Below are 26,427 nucleotides of genomic sequence, written 5' to 3'. Positions count from 1 at the left end.
TCTTGTTCAATGCATGGAAATCCACACACATGTGCCATGTTTCATCCTTCTTTGGCACCAAAATAATAGGTGGCCCACATGGCAAAGAACTTGGCCCGATGATCCATTTATCCAAGAACTCTTGAATTTGATTTTTAATTTATGCACTTTACATCACTGACATCATGTACATGCCAATGTTAGGAAGAGGACTATCTTGTTGCAACTATATCTCATGTTGGATTCTTATCTTGGGAGGCAATCCTTTTGGTTCCTAAAACATCTCATCATATTGGTTAATAACATCAACCAATTCAGATTTCAATATTGGGTTACAACCTTGAAAATCTTCATTATCAATATCATTCTTAAGTTTGATCATTAGAAGCACAAAATTCTTGCTAGAATTCACTAGTCTTTTCATCTACCCTGCATTAACAAGTGAAAGATTTAGTTTCTTTCTATGGGCTCTTACAATATATTCTACTCCATCTTTGAACAAATGGTATTTGTTTTCATCTTTATGGAAGATGGATTTTTTGTCATAGAGATACAGGCTGCCCAAAGCTATACCACATATGTCTAATGGCACAAAATCAAGTTCCACTTCATCTATGAAATTTGCAGTAATGGCAAATTTCAGTTTACACTTTCTAGTTTACTTGCAATTGTGCATTGTCACACACCCATCCTAATGGATATGGTTTACGATGTAGAATGGTTTCCAAGTTTAAACTTCTGACAATGTTTTCAGAGATGAGATTGTCTTGAGAGCCAGTATCAAAAAGAGTATAAATTTTGCTATGTTTTGAGATCACCCTTATATGAAAAAATTATATCCTCTTCTTTTCCTTTGGAGTTTCATTGTGTAAATTTGAAGTAATAGTGCTAGCAATGGATTATTTTCCTTTCATACCCATGGTTTTAATTTTAGTTTCATCACCCGAATCAGATCCCAAATCCTGTTGAGTGGTTGCAGCTGTCTTTTGTTTTCCCTTGTTGTTGAATTTCTTTGGTTTCATCTCGAGATGAAGATTCCAACAATGAGCTTCATCATGACCCTCTTTGGAACAATGTTTGCATGTTAATTTCTCTCCTTCCTTTTTAATGGATGCATTTTTCTTTCCTTTCCCTTTGAAACGTTTTTATTTTCATTTACCCTTAAATGGATTTTTACTACCCTCTTCTAGAGTATTTTTCCCTCTTGCCTCAAGATGAGTGGCTTGCACACACACCTCATCTAGATTATTGGGATTAAACATAAGGATAGTATGCCTAAGGTAACTGTGTAAACCCCCTATATAATTTAGCAACGTGTCTTGTGATTGCAAATCTACACCTAACATTAGATACCTTCTTCTAAATTCTTGGGTGTAATCTTGCACATTTTGACCTTTAAGTTGTCTAAAGTTCTGCCAATTCATGATGGATTTCTGCATATATGCTAGAGGGTAAAACTGTCTTTTAATTGCAGCAATGAAATCAGACCAAAAAATTGAGATCTTACTGTGTTTTTTATCTCTTCTTATGTCCTGGATTCCCACCATACTAGTGTTGCACCCTCCAGCCTCAAGGAATTTAGTTGAATCTTTATGTCATCATCTTGAAGGTTTTGAATCCTGCAATAGACCTCCAACTGACGAACCTAATTATCAAGCTTCTCTGCATTCACTTCACCATTATACATGGGAAGTTCAAGTTTAATATCAAGTTTTAACAGGGGTGTTTTACGAGTTCCTTTTGAGGTATGTTGATGAGTATGAGTAAGGGTTGTATTAGTGGAAGAGGGTGAAGATGTCTATGAAGATGAAGATGATGGTGGAGAGGGTGGTATTCCTCTCTTCATAGAGGACTTTCACCATCTATGTCATGTCAAAGAAAGCCTTCCTAAAGACCTTCTCATCCTCTGTCATATTTGTAGGCTCTCCTTCATGTGACATGCTCACTGAAGCCTCAACTGCAACTTGAGGAAGAACTGGTGGTGGAGATTGTGGCAACCTTGCACTCCTTCTCCTTGACCCAACTTCAGGACTTTCAACCAGCTTCCCTTCTCCTCTCTTGAGCTTCAACCTTGTAAGCATGACATTCACTTGAAAACAGTTAAATCTTTATTGCACTAAGAAAACCAAGAGCTTTGATACCAAAACTTGATCTGAATGGGGAAATTAGTTTTGTTGTATTAAATTCCTTTTCAGAATATGTTAAAAGTGCTTAAGGATTCATGAGGTTGATTGCAACTTTAAACATGATTTTTTGAGTGATTTTTATGTAAATTTTATATACAAATTGACATAAAAAAAAATCATTGAACAACAACATATAACAAAGATGAACATCACCAAAACAGTATCACATCATCACATGATGAAGGAGTTCATCCCACCTGGGCTACATCTCCTTGGTCCAACTTACAATATCTTAGCCCTCTCTATTATGCTCAAAAGTGTGAATATATCAGTTTATAATGCTCAGGTAACTCTGAAACTTATCCCAATGGCTCCAGAATGCCCAAAAATGCTTGTCTAGCCTCTTTTTGCTCTTGATTTGGTTAGAGAACTGAAGAAGTTATGGCTTTCCCAAGTCTTTCTGCTATTCACTCTACAAACTCCCCAAATTCTGGCACCATCCTACAAATTTGCCCCAAATTGTGCTACCGAAGCATGGAATTCTAGGCGAAATTGTCGAACACTTTAAATAGCCTCTAATGCCTAAATTCCGCAAATTATGGGGCACATGGTGGCTACGTGCCTAGGGCTAAGGCCAACGGTCTACCCCCGCTGGTCGAGCCCTCACTCCATTCTACCATTGGTCATGTTGGGTGGCATGTCCAAGGGTTGGCCCCCATTGGCTAGCCCTTTCCCAAGAATAGTGCGGACTTCAAAATTAAATAAACATCAACACCATTGTATGTTAAGAACTATCATGTTGGTGTGTTGGTAAGAGCTCTGGCTTGTCACTTGGGGGTCGCAGGTTTGACCCCCACCGCTACTGCCTGGACCCTTAACCAAAATTTTTGTGGCCCTCGAGCTTCCACATGGAGGCCCCTGGCTGGGCCACGTGGTAGCCTGTGGTTGGCCACCTTCTGACCAATCAAATTCCACCAAATGCACCCAATGAGATCGTGCCACTTGGAACTACATGATTCATTGAAGGCCTATTGAATGGAAAACCCTGCCATGTTAGCCTACACAATCAGCACCACGTTAACAGTACGGACTGCTGACTGGGCTATCACATTTTGCCAAAATTCGCATGTTTGGGAAAGCGAACAGAACATGATTCTTGGAGCATACGGAGTCGGTTTTGTGCGAAACGGGTTGTGCCAAATTCAGGAGGACGATAAATACGCGGTCATTTAGGTTCCACACCAATCTGACAACTTTTAATTTTGAGCTATTTTTTAGCACCTGATCAGGTATACTCAAACACGGCTCTATGGAAGTGGCCAACATGCCATGGTTTCTTTCTATTTGGTGGTGGAACGCCCCCCTAAAGATTATTTTATTCACTTGGATGGCTTGGAAAAATAGAATTTTAACTTGGGACAATCTCTGCAAGCGAGGCTTTTAGGGCCCTGGATAGTGCCCATTGTGCAACGGGGATAATGAATCTATTTCGCACTTATTTCTTTCTTGCCATGTCACTCTTCAAATCTAGTCACTGGTTCTATCTTACTGCAAGATCTCTTTCAGGCAATTTACTATTGTTGAACAATGTTTACGATGGGGAACGTCCAAGTATGGTATGCATAGATTCATCCCATTGTATGTCATCTGGGAAACCTAGAAGGCATGTAATCATTACATTTTTTAAGGTAACTCTATTAATTTTGTTTGGATATGTTCCAAAATCCTTACATGGTTGTAGACTCTGGAACCTCGCCTGTTGACCACGAAGGATCTTTCGACTCAGTATATGCCCCCTCATATTTCCATATCAACAAGTTACTTTGATGGTGCGGACCAGCGAGGATGTTGTGGATGCGGGGTGTGGCTACGAATCAGTGAAAACACACATTATAAGTTACATTGGCATGGGGGGATGGGTACCAACTCCAGGGCAGAAACAATGGCTTTGTGGGGACTTCTCTGGTTTGTCAGGGAGAAGTCTTTGTAGCATATCCATGTCTATGGAGACTCGAAAACTATAATAGATGGCATTACAAGTTCGAAGAAATTTGATCCACTGGATCTTCGAGGATGGTTGGGCAGCATCAATTCTCTTATTTACGCATTCCAGAGTTTCGACATTCAACATGTTTACTGGGAATCGAATAGGTTTGTAGATAATATATCCAAAGTTGGTATATCTGATGTTGAATGCTTTTTTTCAGTTTCTACATTGATGGTGAAATCCAAGAAGATGGTTGCACTGCTCTTCCACAGTGGCACCTGTGTTTGGGAGAAATTTTGACTACTTTTAATTTGTGTTGGGTGAAATTATATCCCATCCTAGTTTATTTTAGATTGAACTTCTTGACTCACTTCTATGAAGAAAAGGTTCATGCTTATGAGGTATCTATTGTCATCATATTAGTCTAGTAAATGAACATATAGCTAAGGGATGATCAGATGTGATGATAGAAATATGATTATATTTCTTGACTGAACCAAAATGTACTAGTATATCTCATTCTTTAATATAGTCAGTCGGTTTTTTTCTTCTTAAAAAACAAAAAAACAAAACAAAACAAACCAAAACAAACCAAAAACGAAACAAAACAAATCAAAAACAAAAACAAAACAAACAAAATGCACAAACAACCAAACAAACAAAAAAACCAATCAACCAATTAATATATAACTAACAACCCATTACAATGTTAATTATAATTAAAAGACTGAAATCAAAATTGAAATTAAAAAGATATGTTTCAATATAATAAATATACTTATCTGGTTGATATTATTCAATTTGATTTTACTAATGATTTATGGTAAAGATATCAGTTTTGAGAATAAAATATATTTTAGTATTTGACTCTATCAATTGTTTGGATTTTACTTCTATATTACGTTATTTAATTTGATAATACATTATTTTATTGTGTTTAGAGGTGCTCTCGAGCCAAGTATAGAAAAGATGTTGTAATGTTATGTTATTTTATGTAGACATTTTGACTTTGTTAGGCCCCTATACTACTAGTGTAACCCCTTATTGTTATTAGTACAACCCACTTATTATATTGATGTACCCATGTAGTGCCCATATTGTTACTATTGTGCCACATAGAAGCCCACTATTGTTACTGTTGTGCCCTACAATATTATTGTTATGTAGGCTTTGATTGTATTCGGACCACTTAGACTCCTATATATAAAAGGAGGTATTTTCATTTGTATCATCCAAGAATTGCTCATTTATGTAATGTAAAGGAGGTTTCCCCCTCGAAGAGGCTGAATTCTAAGGTGTTGATCTTTCTTTTCTATCTTTTCTTGAGCTGGTTTCATAACATTTGGTATCAGAGCTTTGGATTCTAGGGTTTCGCTGCTCCAAACAGGTCATCGTGGCATTTTCGCTATAACTTTTTTTCTATGACGTTTCAGAAGTCGCAAAAAAAACCCATTTGAGAAGAAATCGCGCTAAACCTTGGGTTCTAATTTCAGAGCTTTTCGCAAGATATTTTCGGAGAAATGATCTGAGGAAGTTGGTCTTTTTGCAGACTCCTGAATTACACTCAAAACAGGTGACCTGGGGAAAATCGTCATAACTTTCTTTCTGAGCATCGGATTGAAATTTCGTAAGAAGGTGCACAAAGAGGACGGACTGTAGTTTTAGTTTATATATTTTTTAGAGTCAAAGGTGGAAACAGTGACACGTGGCACTTCGTACAAGTTCGCTCTTCTGAACTAGTCTATAATCAGGTCACTGCGGGAGATTGTGCATAACTCTTTCTTGGAGAATTCAATTTGGATCAGACTAGTGGCATTGGAAAGAGGACATAGAAGGATACTACAGGTCAAAATTTCAGAATTGGATGATTCGAAATTACAGAGATGCATCAGATTCAATATCAGGCTTCTAAAAGAAAAAAAAGGTGTGTATTTTTTTTTTAAATTTTTGCATAAGCTTGGTTTGAAGGAATTCAAAGGGCATAGTAAAGCATTATTATCGGTAACTGATGCCCCGAGGAAAGAAAATGCAAAAACCTAGTAAGGAACCTGAAAGCTCTAGCATGACTCATGAAGAAGAGGAAGAAATGCTACATGATATATCAAAATTACAAGAACAAGTGCAACAAATGTCACGCTCACAAAAGCTAATAGATGCTAAGATAAGTGGCGTGGAATCTAAGATGGATGGCATGGAAGCTAAGGTGAATGGAATGGACGGTAAAATTGATGGCATGGATGATAATATGGAAGAATTGAAGATAAATATGAATAGGTTGCTACAAGAAATGGTCACTAAGGGTGAAAGAAATGTTAATCATGATTCCATAGACTCTAATGTTGGATCGAAGACTCACCATGTTCCAAAAGAAACTCATGATGACAACAAAAGAAATGTTAATCATGATTCCATAGACTCTAATGTTGGATCGAAGACTCACCATGTTCCAAAAATTGATATGAGGAAGTTTGATGGCAAGGATCCTGCCACATGGATATTACAGATGGAGCAATTCTTCGATCTCAATAATGTGCAAAACACACAAAAGGTACGTATGGCAACTTTATATTTGGAACCAAATCAGTTTGTATGGTATCAATGGCTTTGTTCTCGTAAACAATTTATCACTTGGGCAATTTTTACGGAAGAATTGATAGCACATTATGAGGATACAAAAAGCAACACTTTTTTTAGCCAATTGATAAGTCTCAAACAAAAGGGTTCAATAATGGAGCACATTGAGGAGTTCCAAAAATTGAACATAAGGGTAAAAGATATTCCAGAGGAGCATAGGATTGATGTGTTCATAGGGTCTTTAAAGGATAATATCCAACATGATGTGCGCCTTTGGGAACCTGATTCATTAGAGAAGGCATTCAGGTTAGCAAGAAAAATGGAAAGCAAAATTATGGCAACTAGGAAGCATACCATTCACAACTATAAAGACGGAAGTGTTGTTGCCCATAGTCTTCCACAACCTACAAGGTTGACACCACAAAATTGGAAGAAAAAAGAGCAAAAGGGCTTTGTTACAATTGTGATAGCAAATACACAAAAGGTCATAAGTGTGCTGAGAAGAAATTATTCTACATAGATTGTGAAGAGGAAGAAGAAAAGGAGCAAGAAAGGTCAAAAGAAGAGGATATATTCCAGGAACAAAGCCTAGATGAAGAAAAAATAAATCCGACCATATCTTGTAATGCATTGGCGGGAATTACCACTCCTCAAACCATCAAGATAGAAGGACAAATCAAGAAGAAAAAGGTAATAGTGTTGATTGATTCAGGAAGCACCCACAATTTTATTCATTGTAGGGTAGCAAAAGAATTGAATTGCTTCCTATATCCAGCACCAGAGTGTCAAGTGATGATTGCAAATGGAGGAACAATAAATTGTTCTGGAAAGTGCCATAATATCAAGCTATCCATGGGAGAATATGTATTGACTAGCCCAATGCTTTCCATTCCAATGGGAGGTGCTGATGTTGTACTAGGAGTCCAATGGCTACAATCCTTGGGTACAATAGCTTTTAATTTTCAAGAACTTTTCATGAAATTTTCTGTGGAAGGAAAGGAAGTTGAATTAAGGGGTATTGTAGGGAAACCAGGAAAGATAATCAGCTCTAATGGCATGACAAAGCTTCTAAAAAAGGAGCAAAGAGGTGTAATTGCACAATTATGTTCGCTAGATGTTTCCACATTGGAATCATCTATTTCTCCAGATCTCCAAAAAGTCCTGGACAATCATTCCAAGGTATTTGAGACTCCCAAAGGTCTCCCACCTATGCGTGATCATGATCATGCTATTCATCTGATTCCAGGAAGTGTTCCTCCAAACATCAGGCCGTACAGATATCCCTATGTCCAAAAAAGTGAAATTGAACGTATGGTTGCAGAAATGCTAGAGGCTGGTATAATTCAACCGAGTCAAAGTTCTTTCTCTGCTCCAGTAGTATTGGTGCACAAGAAGGATGGATCATGGCGCATGTGTCCGGATTATAGGGAGCTCAACAAGCTCACTATTAAAGATAAGTTCCCCATTCCTGTCATTGATGAATTACTGGATGAATTGCATGGATCAATTTACTTCACCAAGTTGGATCTTCGTTCAGGATATCATCAAATCAGAATGAAGATTGAAGACATTCCGAAAACGGCATTTAGAACTCATGAGGGTCATTATGAATTTTTGGTCATGCCTTTTGGCCTTACCAATGCACCTTCAACATTTCAAGGTTTGATGAATTCAATTTTCAAACCATTCCTTAGAAAATTTGTGTTAGTATTTTTTGATGATATACTAATCTACAGCAAGTCTTGGAAGGATCATGTTGACAGGGTGCTACAACTATTGGAGGAGAAACAATTATATGCAAAAAGATCCAAATGTTTCTTTGGAGTCCAGGAGGTGGAATATTTGGGTCATATTGTATCTCATGAAGGAGTTAAGGTAGACCCTAGCAAAATTAAAGCCATTAAGGAATGGAAAATCCCCACATCCATAAAGCATCTGCGAGGATTTCTTGGGTTGACAGGGTATTATCGCAAGTTTGTTAAGAATTATGGGAGAATAGCAGCACCTCTAACAACATTATTGAAGAAAGATGCATTTTCATGGACTCCGGAAGCAACAAAGGCCTTTGAACATCTTAAAGAGGCAATGTGCCAAGCACCGGTCTTAGCTACACCGGACTTCACAAAAACCTTTATTGTGGAATGTGATGCTTCAGGAAATGGAATTGGTGTTGTTCTAATGCAAGATGAAAGACCCATTGCTTTTGAAAGTCGTCCAATCAAGGGAAAGTTTTTAAGAAAAGCTATTTATGAGAAGGAAATGTTGGCAATACTCCATGCACTTAAGAAATGGCGACCCTACCTAATGGGAAGACACTTCAAGGTAAAAACGGATCATGATAGCCTTAAATACTTTTTAGAACAAAGATTATCCTCTGAAGAGCAACAAAAGTGGGTCACAAAGATGTTGGGTTATGACTTTGAAATCATCTACAAAAAAGGGAAGCAAAATGTGGTGGCAGATGCACTCTCAAGAAAGGATGAGGATGTGGAAGCATTGTTGTGTGCCATTTCTATTATCCAACCAGATTGGATAAATGAAGCAAGGGAGGAATGGAAGAATGACGAAGAAGTGTGGGCACTTATTCGAAAGCTACAACAAGATTCCAGTACGTCTGATACATTTAGCTGGAAAAATGATTCGTTATGGTACAAAGATCGCTTATACCTCTGTAAGAATTCCCAGCTAAAACAAAAGATTCTTATGGAATTGCACACTTCTCCCTTAGGAGGGCACTCAGGATTTTTAAAAACTTACCACAGGGTTAAGAAGGAATTTTTTTGGGATGGCCTTAAATCAGATATTCAAAAGTTTGTGGCAGAATGTTTGGTTTGCCAACAAAATAAAGTTGAAACAATTAAGACACCAGGTCTATTACAACCTTTATCCATTCCAAGCCAACGTTGGGAGGAGGTTTCAATGGATTTTATCACAGGTTTACCCAAGTCTGAGGGAAAGAGTGTCATCATGGTGGTAGTTGACAGACTTACCAAGTATGCACACTTTTGTGCATTATCACATCCATTTAAAGCCAGTACAGTTTCTACTGCATTTATGGAAACAATTCAAAAGCTACATGGAAACCCAAAGATTATTGTAAGTGACAGAGATCCCATTTTCACTGGAAATTTTTGGACAGAATTATTTTCTTGTCTTGGTACTCAGTTAGCTCATAGCTCATCTTATCATCCTCAATCTGATGGGAAAACTGAGATAGTAAACAAATGTTTGGAAGGATATCTTCGTTGCTTTGTATCTGATAAACAGACACAATGGGTCAAATGGTTGCCTCTGGCTGAATGGTGGTATAACACTTCCTTTCATACAGCAACAAAAATGACCCCATTTATGGCACTTTATGGGTATCAACCACCATCCATCACATCATATTTAAGAGAAAATTCTAAGGTTCAGGCAGTGGAACATCACATCGAACATCAACAACAAGTCCTCCAACTCTTAAAGGATAACCTCGTGTTGGCACAGAATAGAATGAAACAACAGGCAGATCAACATCGCAGTGAAAGAAGTTTTGATGTAGGTGATTGGGTATTCCTACGGCTACAACCATATAAGCAAATGTCCCTCAAGCAAGCTAAGAAGGATAATAAATTATCACCAAAGTATTATGGTCCGTACAAGGTGTTGCAAAAGATTGGTACTATGGCATACAAATTGGAGCTTCCTGCAGCTTCTCGATTGCACCCAGTTTTCCATGTTTCATGCTTAAAGAAGGTTATAGGCGACAAGCTCCCAGTTCAAACAATATTGCCAGAACTTGACGAGGAAGGAAAAATTATATTGGAACCGGAAGCAGTTATAGAAACAAGAACTCGACAGCTACGAAATCGATCAATTTCAGAGTATCTTATCAAGTGGAAGAACTTATCCGCTGAAGATTCCACATGGGAGGATGAGAATTTTATGCAGAAGTATCCAGAACTACTCAAGCGTTGAGGACAACACTTTTTTGAAGGAGAGGGGCATGTTGGGTCCCTATAATACTAGTGTAACCCCTTATTGTTATTAGTACAACCCCTTATTATATTGTTGTACCCATGTAGTGCCCATATTGTTACTATTGTGCCACATAGAATCCCACTATTGTTATTTGTTGTGCCCTACAATATTATTGTTATGTAGGCTTTGATTGTATTGGGACCACTTAGACTCCTATATATAAAAGGAGGTATTTTCATTTGTATCATCCAAGAATTGTTCATTTATGTAATGTAAAGGAGGTTTCCCCCTCGAAGAGGCTGAATTCTAAGGCGTTGATCTTTCTTTTCTATCTTTTCTTGAGCTGGTTTCATAACAGACTTGGTCAAATTACATAAAAATAAAAATAAAAATAAAATGTAACTAAAAGAAATAAACTATAAAATAAGATTATTAATTATAATTATTAATTAAAACATTTTGACTAGGTCAAATTACATAAAAATAAAATACAAATGATAAAATTAACCATTATAATTATCAATTATTAATAACTAAACTAGCTTAGATTCATTTAACTAGGGATCTACCAAGCGCTAAGAGTGATCTATGGTGGTTTATTAAAAAATGAAATTTGTAATTCGACTTCATCAAATTACATAAAAATAAAAAGTGAAATAAAATAATTTTTTTATTCCTTTAGGAGTTAAAATAGATCTAGACTAGTACTCCTAAAGTAGATCTAGACTAAGAGCCGACATAACAATAATAATGTAAGGGAACAATATACTTGGAAGGAAAAAAACTCGAACGCCGCTCTGCAACTGAACCTACGCCTGAGGCCATCGCCTCGGCCCTGTGGCCGCTCCAGAGGTATCTCCCGCGAGGTGCTTCGTCCTACAAGGCGTTCCTGCGGTGCATTGCCCTCTACAAACTGTCGGTTTGCTTCTCCGAGCAGACTGGAAGGACTATGCCCGTCGGGGTTTGGGTGAGCTCGATCCGATCGAGCTAAGGCTTCTTCAATGGAGTCATCAACGCCCCCCCTCTCTGAAGCCGAGGCCTTTACCAAACTTCTGAACTCTCTGCCAAAAAAGAAAACAACCGAGGCTGCGAAATTTGTGAAACGCCTGGATGATATCCCAGAGATCTCGCTCCCTCCTGAGAAACCGATTCAGGTCGCCCTTTCTTTGGCTGAGCGCGCTTTGGTGGGACAGTTCACCGGACTCTGGCCCTCCCCCAAAACCACTGAGAGCTAGGTCGCAAGGAACTGGGCGCCGCTGATAAAAGGCAAAGTCACTTCGTATTTTCTGGGGAAGGGATTCTTCCTGTTTGAATTCTCTGAAAAGGAAGATAAGGATATGATTTTCGTAATGGACCCTATTTCATGGGCCCCCAGGGTCTGTATCTCAGTAAGTGGATTCCTTACTTTGATCCAGCAGTTGACGTTCCCACTGCCATCCCTGTGTGGGTTAGATTGCCCAATCTGCCAATGCATTGTTGGAACGGGGAGTCCCTTAAGCACATCGGAAACACCTTGGGTAAATTCATTGATCGAGAAAACAGTAAAGATCAATACGACTGTGCTAGAATCTGTGTTGAAGTTTACCTTGAGGTTGGTCTGCCTGAGGCAATAAAGATTAGGGTTGGAAGCTGGACGCATGTCCAAAAGCTGGATTATGAGCAGCTTCTGTTCAAGTGCAGGAAGTGCCAGGTCTACAGCCATTTTGCTAGAGGATGCCCAAAAAATACTGAAGCGGAGAAAGGCAAAGAGGAAGGATGGACGCAGGTTAAAAGGACCAAAAGCAAAGCCCCTAGAACTGGAAATATCAATGGAAAAGCTCCCCAAACAAGCTCAAGGCTTCAAACTCCTCACATGGAAGAGCAGGGAAATAAATTTATACAGCTAAGCTCAACATTAGAGGTTACCCAAGAACTAGAGATACAAAATGAAGGATCGCCCCAAAAAGAGCCCCCCCCCGGGTCCAAAGCAAGCCGATAGTAATGCAGATAGAATGGAAGAGATACCCTTAGAAGAGGCTGAGGAAGTGCAAGGCTCGGAGGACTCAGAAGAATAAGGCGAAATAGGTGAATCGTAAACCTCGGCAAGAAGAACATTGATAGGCCGAAAATCTGCCCGTGAAAAAAGAGAGCAGGAGACCTATAAAGACAAACGGCAAGGAAGCCAACCTACCCTCGAGAAACTCTTGGCTAAAACTCCGAAGATGACTAGAAACCAACCCCAGAGCTCTAAAGGGGCTCTCTATTCCAAATGCAAGTGATGAAGATCGTCTCCTGGAAATGTAGGGGTATGGGGAGAAAAATAAAAGAAGAAGTCGTTAAAAGTCTGATAAGATCTGAATCTCCTAACATACGCCTCATCCAGGAGACTAAAATGGAGGACAAGGCCTTCCTCCATATTGGCAAAAACCTGTGGAAGAGAAGTGAAGGGCAAGCTGTCTCAGCCCGGGGTGCCTCAGGAGGCCTGGGCACTCTCTGGAATGCAAATAAGTTTTCAAGGGTGAAAGAGATCGCCAACACTCATTGGCTATTCTCAAAGCTGAAGCACATTGACTCAGATGAGACCCTCTGTCTCTTCAATGTGTATGCTCCAGTCAGCGCAGGGGAAAAAAAGAACTGTTGGGATTCTATTAGAGGTTTGGCAGATTCTGAGCCTTGAGGACTTAGCAAATATCATCATTGTCGGGGATCTAAACCTCACATTAACTTTGGCTGAAAAACGTGGAGGAAGCATTGTAAGGGATCCAGCACGAGAATGGGTTGAAGATCTGCTCCAGGATTGGGACTTGATTGACATCAAACCTTCGTCGGGCAAGTATACCTAGTCCAACAAAAGACTCGGTCCGGGCCATATTGTTGCAAGGTTAGACATATTTCTTGTTCAAAGTTCTTTTCTTTTACTTGGTCTAGAATCTAGAATACATATTCTCCCTTGTAGTGTATCTGATCACAGGCCCATCAAACTTGATCTCTTGGCTCACATGGATCAAGGCCCCATTCCTTTTAAATTCAACCCCCTTTGGGTCAAGGAACAAACCTTTATGCAATTAGTAAAAGATACTTGGAAGCAACCAGTCAATGGCTCTGCCTTCTTTGTTTGGGAGGAAAAGCTCAGGAGAGTGAAAGCTGCATTGAAAAACTGGGTAAAATCTCTTCCCAACCCAGCAGTGGAAAGGAAAAAGTTACAAGAACGTCTCGAGATCCATCACCTGAACTCAGAAAATGAAGAGATCACAAAAGAAATTCTCGAAAAGGAGGCGGACCTACAGCAAAAACTTCTTAAAGCAAGCTTGGCCGAGGAAGAGTACTGGAGGACCAAATCTCGCAGGCTTTGGCTCAAGGCAGGAGATAGGAACTCATCCTTCTTTCACAAGCAAGCCCAAGCTCGGAAAAATTTCAATTCCATCTCCGAAATCAAGGAAGAGAACATCATCCACAGAGACATTCAAAGTATAAAAAATGTTGCCTTCCTCCATTTCAAAAATCTGTATAGTGAAAAAGAGGGGCAGGGGCATATTTCAACGTTAGTAAATGAGGTCCCCACTCTGATTTCTGCCAGAAAGAACCAGTTTTTGGAAGCAGAAGTCACTAACAATGAAATCAAAACCGCCCTCTTTGCTATGGAGCCTGACAAGGCCCCGGGCCCAGATGGCTTTACTGCCAGATTCTTGCAGAACTGTTGGCAGATTGTTGGAAAAGATTTATGCAGAATGGTCCAGAAATCTCAAGCTTGTCAGAAAATAGGGGGAAGCACCAACTCGGCTTTCCTGGCCCTTATCCCTAAGGAAAGAGGCACCAACTCCTTCTCCAGATTTCGTCCTATCTCTCTTTGCAATATAGGCTACAAACTGATAACAAAAGTGATCGCAAACAGACTGAAAACTATCCTCCCTGACATTATTCCTGAGAATCAGGGGGGCTTTATTCAGGGAAGACAGATAGTGGACAACTTTATCCTGGTCCAAGAGGCGATTCACTCAAGCTTGGCCCGGAAAGAGAAAGGAATGGTCGTCAAATTAGATCTTGAAAGCGCCTTTGACAGGGTGAGACATAGATTTCTGCTGGATGTCCTGCACAAATTCGGGTTTGGCCTCAATTTTATCAAATGGATCAAGGCTTGTATCAGTGAGCCATGGATTGCCCCCTTGGTGAACGGGAGAGCCACTGACTTCTTCAAAGCCTCTAGAGGGCTGAGGCAAGGGTGCCCTCTCTCCCCCCTACTCTTTGTCCTCCAAGCTTCAGTACTCAGCTTCCTCTTGAATAAAAAGCAGGAAGAACAGGAAATAATGGGATTAAACATTGCAAGAGGCATCAAAAGCATAAATCATGTGCTTTTCACGGATGACTCCCTCTTGCTGGGTGTTGCCTCCTTGGCTTGTCTAAAAGATTTAAAGATGTGGTGGATGCCTATTGTGAAGACTCAGGAAGCAATCTCAATACATGCAAATGTCATGTCTTCTATTGGAATTCCTCTTCCAGATCGCTCCAAGCCATCTCTAACTGTTTTGGCTTTGCAGCCACCTCTTCCTTGACATCATTCAAGTATCTGGGGCTCCATGTCTTCCAAAAAAGGGCTCTCAGTAGAGACTGGCTACCTCTGTTGGAAAAATTCAAATCTAAAATTCAATCCTGGGGATACAACTGGCTCAATCTAGCAGGTAAGACAGTGCTAATAAAAGCGGTTTTGAACAGCCTTCCCATTTATCAGGCAGCAGTTATGATGGCTCCTATTGGCATCACGAGGAAAATGGAGGATTATATAAGAAACTTTTTCTGGAAAGGCGGCAAAGCTAATGAGAAGAGAATCCCCTTATTAAGCTGGGACATAATCTCATTACCCAGAATGGAAGGCGGATTGAATTTTAAAAATCTCAGCAAACAAAATATAGCAATGGGTGCTAAATTGTTATGGAGGATCATCGCCCCAAAGCCGGGTTGGGCGCAGCTTGCACTGTGGAAAAAATATTACCATGGGCAGAGAGCACGCTGCCTAGACAAACCTAAGATAATCACAGGATCGATGATTCACAAACTGTGTGAAAAAGCCTCCGCCTTGATTAAGCTACATGCGCATTGGATTCCTGGAAACAGAAGGCGCATCCAAATCTGGGACGACCGCATTATGGGCAGCGAACTACTTGTTGATGGCCGCTCTCTCGTCTTACTGAAAGAGTGGATGGAAAGAGCAGGTATTAAAACGCTATGGGATTTATCTCATTGGGAGAATGACGACTGGCAGAGATGGAAAAACTTAGAGGTGCCGTTGAATCTTGCCAAATATTATGCTACATTTCTCTCCCATCTAAAAGGAAAAGCCCCGTTGTATAGCAGGAAAGCACACATTCGAGGATGGGGTCCGACCCCTAGAAGTTATACTATCCCGCAGGGCTATAAACAGCTCTCTCGACATCCTAATGTCCCGCCTGATCCGAAGCCCTGGCAGGGGATCTGGTCACTAACAACGTTCCCCAAAATCGACTCCTTTTGTTGGCTTCTATGCCACCATAGGATTTTGACAGAGGATAGGCTCCGAAAAAGAGGCTTTATAGGGCCTTCCCACTGCTCGCTGTGTGCGTAACATGAAGAAAATGCCTCCCATATGATTTTGTTCTGTAAATTTGTTGCAGACCTTTGGAAGGAGGCTTTAAGTCCATGGAGCATGGACTTCATTCCCCCTAATCACTGCTCAGAACTGTTCTCAAATTGGAAGTGCATGTACCCTGGTGGCACTGCTCAGAACCCCCATATCAAAGAAGCTTGGCTCGCCCTTCCCAAATTAATCTGCTGGCACATATGGCTGGAAATAAATCAAAGGATTTTTAGGGACAAGAAGAGTGATCCTAAGATAACCTAGGTAAAAATTAAAATTCATCTAAAAGACTGCTTGGGAAACCAGTTAGTCAGGACAGATCTCAGTGAACAAGAAATTGTATGGGGCGCCTCTCTTGGTCTCCATTTCACTGATAGAGTTAAGGCCCCCCCTCCTCCGCTAAAACATTGGCAAATCCGTCTTGGGGATATAGAATTTGTTGAGTTTTGTAACAAGAAGGTGAGGAAAGATCTCTTTTTTGACGGTGCAGCAAAAGGAAATCCAGGTACTTCTGGAGCAGGTGGTGTTATTAAAAGCGCAGAGGGCAGAATTGAAACTAGATACGCTTGGGGAGTGGGCTTTAACACCAGCATTCAAGCTGAAGCACTAGCTCTCCTCCAGGGGCTCAAGGTGCTCAAGTTCTTGGGAATCAAAGATGCAGTAGTATTTGGGGACTCTCAAACTATTATAAAGGCCATTGTGGACAACTCCTCTCCTTCAGATTTAAGACTATCTAGATTGCTAAGCAGAATCAATTCCCTGACAAACTCCTTTCAGAGTCTGGAATTCCTTCACATAAAGAGAGACAACAACAAAGAAGCCGATGTCGAAGCCAATAAAGCGGTTCTTCTCCCTCTCGGAGTTCTTCTAAGAGACGGAGACGAAGGCTGGGATCCCATCCCCTAATTGTCTGATAAAAATGTTTTACTGTCTATTATTGAAGCAGTTTGTTTGCATCTACAAATTAGGAAAGATAGAGAAATCTGCAAGCAATATAGTATGCAAAATTTGCAGGCTCATTAGTGGGAAAGTCATATGGTTCCTGGTCGAGGTGAAATCTGAGCCCTCCCTTCCTCTTTGTAATCTGAATTGAGGCATTTCAGCCAAGAATTAATATATCATTCTAACCGTTTCTGTAAAAAAAAAAAAGATAAAAAAAAATAAAAAATAAAAAGGTAGATCTAGACTAGTAGAATTTTGTTTGGTGTAATAATTTTTATATTTTTATTATTGTAATTTTTATATAATGTTGCAATTTGATTTTGGTATCAAATATATTTCTAATTTTTTTAATTAAATTGAATATTATATTAAGTGTGTTTTGGTTTTTTTAATAAAAAAAAATTTTCAAATTTTAGTCATCAAGTAGGTGGTGACAATGTGCAAAAAAGCAAAAGCAGTGGCATTGCCACCATGGCTCTTGTCCTAATCTAAATAAAAAATATTATCATTGTATATAATACATTAATTATCAAAAATATATTCTAACTAATTATTTTATATATATATATATAACACTTTCCTATCGAATTTCAATCCAAGAAACACATGCCACTCATTTTGATCCAAAGATAGCATTCATTTGATAAAATTAAAATCAAAAGCACTCAGGAACTTTGAAAATCCAAATAGAAGAAATCCTTGAATACATGGAAGTCAAACTCATCTTAAACACATGAAATTCAAACTCTTCGTAAGTCAAATCAACGTCGAGATATGAAAGGGAACTTTCATTTTTCATCTCAGGTGTTTATAGAAGTATCTTGTCATTTGATGGTGATGGTTATGGTGACGATCAGGGATGGAATCTGACGGGCAAATTTCCCGTCATGGGGTGATTTTCTCGTCAAGTATGTTTAAAAATTTTGCATGAATGTTTCTTGTGATGTGTCTTGAATTTTACATAACGTATTTTTGATGGTTTATTATTTTCCCAAAACATTAGTAATACTCTATGGCACTTGCATGAAGAACATAAATAAATTGAATTCCTCTTGTTGTGATCAATAAAACTTGTACCTAGCAAGAGTTGGATCACTGACAGTGGTTAGATCATTTTTGGTGCTATGATTCCGCGTGATTCAAATCTTAAGGAGGATATTTGCACGGAGCTTATCAGATAAATCTAAGAGCAAGGACACACTTGGCTTGCAACTATGTGGTCATAATCAAAGTATAACCCCATGCGTCATGAAATTCAGAGAGTTGGCACCACCAATGGCCATAGACTAGAATAACTTGTAAAATAGAAAAAGCATTTGGGCTTTGTTAATGGGACTAATGGAGAATTGGGTTTTCGTATTTGTTTTGTGTGTTGGGGTGTTTTTGAAAGAGGGATATTTACCTCAATGCGTTGGTAACTTTCCTGCAATAGACAAAGCTCATTTTCCTTTTGTAGCACCTCCCTTCCCATTGGAGAAAGAGTGAAGGATCTCATTGGACTCCTAAATCTTCCAGAGAAAGTGCAGCAGCTGATAAATATGGCTAATTCCATTCCCAAGTTAGAGATTCCTAAATATGAAGGGTGGTTTGCGACTTTTCATGGTGTGACCAATGTAATTCCTGGAACTCAATTCGGAGGCGCAATTCCTGGAGCTGCTAGTTTTCCTCAAGTCACTTCTCTATGGAAAACCATTATTTAGGCAAGTTCGCATTTTGGGCTGCTTATTATTTCCATGTTACAAGTCAGATTTTAATTCCATCAGCGTCAATGTTTCAATGATAAAAGCAGATCCATTTGTTTTAACCATCTAGGCTTCCAATTTACATACATTCTCATTCCAACAATTTTGATTATATAGATATGGATATAAAATACTTTGCTACATGACCTTTTGTTTTAATATATGAATACCTTATATTTTTTTTAAATCTTTCATCCTATTATTATCATCTACATTCTGCTGCTTTCCATCCTACAAATAGGAATTGGTGTTATCTCATAAGTCTTGAGTTTCTTATTTGTTCTATAGTTTCGTAATTATACTAGAAGATAAAATAAAACTCGTCAATCTTATGTGTATACTAAATCTTTCTTTGACTTTATTTATCTTTGATTTTTCACATTGGTCTCGAGTTTCTATAAATAAAAATAGAGAATATTATAGAGGAGGGAAAAATAAAGCAAGATTTGGCAATGAATCAGTGAATTTCACCAAGTCCGTTCAAATTAGTTGAAGACCATAAATTTTGCCATGTAATAAGCCACATCAATTTCCATCACATATTTTGACATGGAGTTGGTCTTTACTCAAACTTGTTCTTAGAAAGGGAATTTTTTTAAGAGTATTAAAATATTGTACATGGGTTTGTTCAAATGCTATTATAGTTAATTTACTAATTGTAGTCTTCGAATAACACTCAATGATGAGTAACACTTAGGGTAGGTTGACCAAATCCAACTATGTTCATCAAGTTAAAAATAATAAGTAAATACTCTGTTTATGTTTTTCTCAGCCATGACGGGTGCCCTGATCTGACTACGTTGTGTTGTGTCATGCAGGTGGTATTGATAGAGTCACAAGGTATGTATAATGCAGGGATGACATACTGGAGACCCAAAGTAAACATAGTTTATGGCCCTAGATAGGGTAGAGGGCAAGACTCTCCCTGGAATCCTAAGGTGGGGACCAAATTATCCAAGTGTTGTTTTGTGATCTTCTTTATCTATTTTTTTCTATTTTATTTGAAAACCTAATTGAAAGTTTCATAGTGGGTATTACAAAGAAGACCGTCTTTTGGATGTAAACCAAGATGCAAGTAAAATAAAGGTAATTAGCCATTAATATTTTTTATGCTTTTTTATAGCAATTCAAATGTAAGGTTATTTTAAGACTTTCAAAGATTGTAAGGTTCAAGAGATTAAATCTTTACAACTAATCATATGGTTTATGAATATATTGATGGACCTGATCAAATTATAGAACAATAATTTTTTACCTTAAACTTTTATAGTGTATATAGAACTTTGTGAATTACATTATTTCCTTTCAGCGATGTATATGATAGGCTTTTTTTCCAAATGTCCAATTCTGGTTCAGTCGTGTTGGGATTCCTCATTTATTCTTTTGGGAGATCAAGTTGGTCGTGCCTCTAACGGTCTTCACATTTCACATTGAATGCCTATAGATTGTGGTGGTTGATTGCCTTGTAATTTCGTTCTAAACTGTAATCATGTTTGCTTCAAAGTAATTTTGATTATGACTAGCTTCTTATCTATCTTATGAAACCTCTCAACTTGTAATAAAATTTTGAATGTTATTGTAAATATATCTACTCTTGATAAAAAATACATCAACTATTATATATCTATCTAGGAATTACGTATTTATAATTACTGAAAACATATTGCAATCTAATTGTTCATTTTTTTAGTAGATTAGTTTTTTTGGGTGTGGTTTAGTTTTCACCAAGTCTTAGGTTCGAACCTCATGGGGAGGGGTGAGGAGGGGTTGAGGATGGAAGCCACTTTTTGAGGAATTAAACCATCCCAAGGGGTGTTCCAAGATCCACTCAAATTCACACAATCCCAGTGATATTGTCCCACTAGTGGGTAGTTAGTTCTTTCATCCAATAGACTAAGTGACCCTAACCTAGGTTCAGCCTAATTACCTAAAAAAAGTGTTTGTTTTTTATTTCTTTGAGCTACCTCCTCACATGCAAGAGTAATAATGATTAATGCAATGATGTGTTAGATCTTATGACATGCTTAGGTAATCTATATCATATTATCATGTCTCTTGGTAAAGACAATATTTGTTGTTTTTTTTCCAAAGACATCAACAAAATTTGATCTACAACAAATCATTATATGCCATAAACATTGTGTGCATGTACTCTATTTATGGCATATTTTAGTCTAAAATCAGCTAATACCATTCTTTATCTAAGCCAACCCATAACAAATCATTCTATGATGTAGAGATGCTTTACTTTTCCTCTACTATGCGTCAAAGTTGTTTCTAATTTAAAATCAACTAGTGATTCTTCTGATTCGTTTTAAGTTTAAAATTATAACAAGATTGTCAAAGTAGACCCCAGTGCATGGTCTTTGCTATGAGGGATGTGTATAATTATTTTGAACAATACTTACAATAAAGTACTTTTAACTTTTAACAATTAATTTTAATCTTAATTTGATAGTTAATTTGGTTATCAAAAAAATCTAATATAAAAAATAGATTTAAAAAAAAATGTTATCATTATTAATTATAAAAAAACATAAAAATTTGGGATTCAATAAGTCATTTGTGTATTATAGTCATTTTTTCTTATAGTAAATATGTGAAATAGAAAACATCGAGACTCTCGTTGTGGCTACCGCGTGCGCCTACCTCTGAACTCTCTACGATCTGCTTGCGGCCGCCTGGGCCTCGGCCCCAGCCATGGACCCTCCGGATCCCCCTTCGGAAGGGATGGATCCTCAAAGCGCTTTCTCAGCCCTGGTGAAATCGCTTCCTCCGCAACGCCCCAGGCCTGCCCTCTCAAAATTTGTGAAGAAGTTGGATGGGCTCCAAGAGGTTCAGTTACCCCCAGTCTTGCCCCGCATGGTCGCTCTGTCTCTGGCTGAAAAAGGCCTCATAGGTCAATTCACAGGCCTCTAGCCTTCTCCTAGAACTATCCAAAGATGGGTTGAAAGAAATTGGACTGATAAAATTCAAGGGAAGATCTCCATAAGGTTTTGTGGGAAAGGATACTTCACATTCCACTTCGAATCTAAAGAGGATAAGGATTTAATTTTCAGAAATGGACCCTATTTCATGGACTCCAGGGGCCTGTACCTCAACAAATGGACTCCAGATTTCGACCCTGAACTGGACGTCCCCAGTGTTGTTCCGGTTTGGGTTCGTCTTCCCCATCTCCCACTCCACTGCTGGGGAGATGAATCTGTACGAGCCATCGGGAATGCAGTTGGAAAATACATCGATCGTAGCAAACCAAAAGAGAACATGCAGGCCTGTGCGAGGATTTGTGTCGAAGTGGATCTTGGCAAAGGACTCCCCGAAGCGATAAAACTGAAAGTGGACGAGTGGAGCCATATCTAGCAGCTCGATTACGAGCAGATTCCTTTTAAATGCAAGGTATGTCATGAATACGGCCATTTTGCCAATCGATGTTCTAAACTTGTTGATGCAGAGAGCGGTGATCAAGAAGGCCAATGGGAACCTGTCAAAAAGAAGAAGTCTGCCCCGGCATCCAAAGCTCCTCTGGAAACTGACCCTCCTGTTCCCTCTGCTCTTCGTCCCTCCTCATCCTCCCCTCCCCTTTCTGCCCAACCCCCTCCTGATCCGCCCCTCCCTTCCTCTTCTAACCCTTTTTTTGTTTTATCTTCCCTCGATCCTCCTCCCGAGGATCCCTCTCTGCTCCCCTCGATCCCCTCCAAACCTTCAGATCCTTCTCCCCCCCTGATCATCCCTTCGCAGGCTTCTCTCGATCCCCCTCTTCCTAGGCTTACAAGAAGCTCGTCTAAAGACCATGGATCCTCCTGCGACTCTTACAAGAAATCAGGTCCTGGTAGAAAATCGGCCAAGTAGCATAGAGACGAGAACGCTCAGAAAGACATAGCCATGGGCACTCAAACTCCTATAGAAGCTTTCATCCTGGGGCAACATGAGAAGGAGACAACTCAAGAGAGGCGAGCACCTCTCCGTAAACCAAACACCCAATGATGAAAATTATGTCTTGGAACAGTAGGGGTCTAGGGCACCCCTCCAAAGTTTTAGCCCTCAGAGAACTTATACACAGTGAAAAGCCAGAAATTATTTTGATTCAGGAGACAAAGCTAGAGCAGCAAGAAATAAGAGGAATAATAGATCAACAAAAACAATACAAAGGTTGTACCAGTGACTCAAGAGGAGCTTCCAGAGGAATTGCCACCCTTTGGGATCATAGCAAATGGAACTGCACATCAGTAAATCTACATCAGCATTGGATTAGAACGGTTCTAGATAATAAAATAGATAATCAAACTGCAGTTATCTATAATGTTTACGCCCCCAACCATTATAGAGAAAAGGAAAGTTGCTGGGATGATTTGAAGGCTAGCATCGATGGTGAAACAACTTCAAATATTATAGTGGCAGGCGATTTTAATCTGATCTTACATGCCAATGAAAAAAGGGGAGGTTGCTTTTCGCCTGACCCCTTTAGAGGTCATTTGGAAGCTATCATTCGAGACCATGAATTTGTGGACGTTGTACCAAAAAATCGCAGGTACACCTGGAGCAACCGCAGGCTTGGCATTGGCAACATAATGGAAAGGCTGGACAGGTTCTTAATTAATGTATCGTTCCTCTCCTCCTTTTCTGTGGGGTACGCTAGCATTTTATCCACCTCAGCCTCTGATCATTACCCCATAATTCTCACGCTGGAAACTCATTGCCCTCTCAGGCCAATTCCATTTAAATACAGTCCTCTCTGGAATTGAGATCCGGCTGTCAGAGAAATTGTTCAAGGATCCTGGAACCAGCACGTTGAAGGCTCACCAGGTTTCATTTGGGAAACTAAACTAAGAAGAACCAAACAGGTCATCAAAGAGTGGGCAAGAGCCAATTACAAAGAACCTGAAGAGACCAAAAAGAAAATTAAAAATGAACTTGAATGCATCCAAAGAATGATAGAGGTTCATGGCCTCTCTCAACAGAATAAGGAGCAAGAAGGCGTACTCTACGCACAACTGAGTCACATAAATAGAGAAGAAGAGTTAAAATGGATACTAAAGTCAAGGCAGCTCTGGCTGCAAGGCGGTGACAAAAATACAACTTTTTTCACAAACAGGCCACAGCACGAAAAATCAGGAACAATGTTAGCTCAATTTTGGACAATGAAGGTAACCAGCAAAACACCCAAGAGGCCATCAGAAGAGCTGCCACTGATTATTACAGAGAACTTCTAACAGAAACCAAAGTAGAAGAGGATTATGTCGATTTTCTTCAATACTTGCCCAAGGGAATCACCAAAGAAATGAACGACAGTCTGATAAAGGAAATTGAAGAGGAGGAAATCAGAAGAACCATCTGGACTATGAATCTTGATAAGGCTCCCGGGCCTGATGGATTCCCCATTTGTTTCTATAGGGATTTTTGGGGTTTAATCAAAAAGGACTTGACTAAGATGATCAGATGGATTCAGAGAAAGGGTAAAATAGGAGGATATACCAATGCCACTTTTCTGGCTCTCATCCCTAAAGAAAACAGGCCCACTTCTTTTTCTCGGTTTAGACCCATTTCCCTCTGCAACTCCTCCTACAAAATTTTGTCTAAAATCCTTGCCTCTCGTCTCAAACCCCTCCTCCCCTCTTTGATTTCGGACAACCAAGGAGGGTTCTTGGCCAACAAACAAATTACTGACTCCATTCTTTTAGTTCAAGAAGCCATTCACTCGAGCCTCTCTAGGAAGGAGAAAGGGTTTATCCTTAAACTCGACCTTGCCAACGCCTTTGACAGAGTTAGGCACTCTTTCCTTATAGTTGTTTTAAAAAAGATGGGTTTTGAGTTGCCCTTCATTAGCCTCATCACTGCTTGCATCTCTGGGCCTTGGATTTCCCCCTTGGTTAATGGTAGACCGGGTGAAGCCTTTCAGTCCTCCCGGGGTCTCAAACAGGGTTTCCCCCTTTCCCCATATCTATTTATCCTTATGGTTGAATCCTTTAGTCAAGCTCTGGACTACAAAAAAAGAGTGGGCCTCATCACTGGAATCAAATTTGGGAATGGAGTCAAGAATATCAATCACTCTCAGTTCGCCGATGACACCTTGCTAATTGGAGGAGCCTCCACCACTATAGCAAGGAGGTTCAAGACTCTTCTCGACAAATTTATGGGGTACTCAGGAGGTTTGGTTAATCAATTAAAAAGTTGTATATTTGGATGGAATGCAACAAATTAGGTTATCCATAATATTTCAAATATCTTTGGAGTCCCTTGCAACCTCGAGTGGACGCATTTCTCCTATTTGGGCATGCCTGTGAGCCTAGGACCTCTGAAGGCAGGAACTTGGGATATCATCATTGACAAGGTGAAGCGGAAAGTACAGCAGTGGGGTTCAGTTTGGCTCAACCTAGCAGGCCATCTCATCCTCCTTAAATCTGGTATTTCTTCTCTCCCCCTTTATCGATTCTCTCTATATCAAGCTCCAGCTTCCTTTCATAACAAAATGGAAGTAATCCTCCATCACTTCCTTTGGCAAGGAGGGAAAATCGATAAAAAGAAATTCAATTTAGTCAGTTGGAAACAAGTCATTCAAACCCAGGACAGAGGAGGTCTCGGCGTTAGATCCCCCAAATTTCTAAACCTTGCCTTCGGAGGGAAGATTGTTTGGAGGCTCATCACTGGTTCTTCTACATGGTGGAAAAGGGTTCTGGAAACCAAATATTTGAACTGCCCGAGACAACAATTGCTAGATTCTGTTATACCCAATAGAGATTCTTCAAAAATCTGGCGCTTATGTAAAAAAGATATTCCATTCATTGCCCAGAATATATCCAAAGTGCCCAAGGGAGGAGTCAGTATTAAGATTGGAGCTGATAAAATTCTGGGACAGCAACCAATAAATAGTCATGAAGAAACCATTCCTATTCTCTCTTTTCTTAACAGCAAGGGTATCCATTATCTGGATCAAATTTCTAGCTGGGATCCTCTATCCCACCTTTGGCTTGGATGGTCTTTCCCTGATGTTCCCATTGCTCTCAATCCTAGCCTTTCCTTTCTGCAGTCTCTCCTCCACAGCAAAGCTCCCATCAAAAAGAATGAGATGGATGGCTTTCGATGGGACCCAACTGGCTCAGATTACACAGTTCAAGCAGCCCACCAGCACATCTGCTACAGCACTTTCCCTATGCCAATATGGAATCACTGGAGAATGGTGTGGAAGTCAGAGGCTCTCCCAAAAATTAAATTTTTTATCTAGACCCTGCTAAAAGGGAAAATCCTAACAGCAGAGAATTTACAAAAGAGGGGTATCAACGGTCCATCTCGCTGCCCCAACTGCTACGCTGCGGAAGAATCTATGCAACACCTCTTTGTAGACTGTTCTTTTGCTATTGACTGCTGGAAAGAATTGTACCCCATTGATAATTTTCCTTGGATTTCCCAACATTCCATAGGTGAAGTGATACAATATTGGAAAAAGAACTATCCTTGGAAAAATAAGAAGAGCAACTTAGTGCAGAGGGTCTGGAACACTCTCCCATACACCATGTTATGGAGTATCTGGCTAGT

This window comes from Pinus tabuliformis, chromosome 9 (genome assembly GCF_031772625.1).
Source record: "Pinus tabuliformis cultivar Carrire ecotype Pingquan chromosome 9, CPIR1, whole genome shotgun sequence".
Lineage (NCBI taxonomy): Eukaryota > Viridiplantae > Streptophyta > Pinopsida > Pinales > Pinaceae > Pinus > Pinus tabuliformis.
Note: the sequence above shows the minus strand (reverse complement) of the source record.